Source organism: Halichoerus grypus, chromosome 9 (assembly GCF_964656455.1).
Source record: "Halichoerus grypus chromosome 9, mHalGry1.hap1.1, whole genome shotgun sequence".
NCBI lineage: Eukaryota > Metazoa > Chordata > Mammalia > Carnivora > Phocidae > Halichoerus > Halichoerus grypus.
In genome coordinates this window covers 65,082,783-65,083,545 of record NC_135720.1, presented here as the reverse complement: position 1 = coordinate 65,083,545, position 763 = coordinate 65,082,783, and the positions used below count along the sequence as shown (strand labels likewise).

Here is a 763-nt window from a genome sequence, read left to right as displayed (position 1 = left end):
CTGTTAAATTATTCTCATACTACATTTAATTAGGGTTACTATCAACAAGACTCTGAGCATCAGGATGAGGCAATATTCAGTATTAACATCAAGTGTCTTAGACCCAATCAGCTAGGCAAATCTCAACCATCTGGATCTACCTCAGAAATCCGGCTGTATTCCTCCTTAAGCTTCCACATTGACCTTTCCACTTGGCTCAAGGCCTTAATCCAGGTACAACTGGGTATATTAGAGATCACACAGACTCTACCTTGCCCTGCAAGGAGAAAATCTACAGCCAATACCATCCATAACAAGCCTGGCCACTGAGTTAAGGCTAACCTGAATGCATTCTAGGACTGAGGTGGTATCTTTAGGATCATCTCAATTAATATCAGAAACAAACTTTATATCACTTTTCTTCATGAATTTGTGTGTCATCCTTGCACAGGGGCCATGCTAATCTTCTCTGTATCATTCCAATTTCAGTGTATGTGCTGGCAAAGCAAGCACTTGTATCCCTTTTTCCTAATAGAATTTTCTAATTCTAATTTTCCCTGTAATGACTCATATTGTAGGGGAAACTGACTATGAAGTTGGAGTAAGTAGCAAATCAGCTACGTTTCTGGGAAGATTCCCCAAGCAACTAAGTGTAGCTCATTTTGGAGACACAGAAGAGTCATTCAAGGGCTACATTGTCTACTGGGAGTGTTTCCTTAAAATCTTGGAGATCTCTTATGATTACTCCTAAGAGGACAATCATCAGTTTAGGGGGAGAGAAATA

General features: G+C 39.8%; 1 pseudogene; it reads right to left on the bottom strand.

Moving 5' to 3' along the window:
* Window positions 1–379: 379 nt before the first annotated feature.
* Window positions 380–492, bottom strand: LOC118549625 (U6 spliceosomal RNA; annotated as a pseudogene).
* Window positions 493–763: the final 271 nt, after the last annotated feature.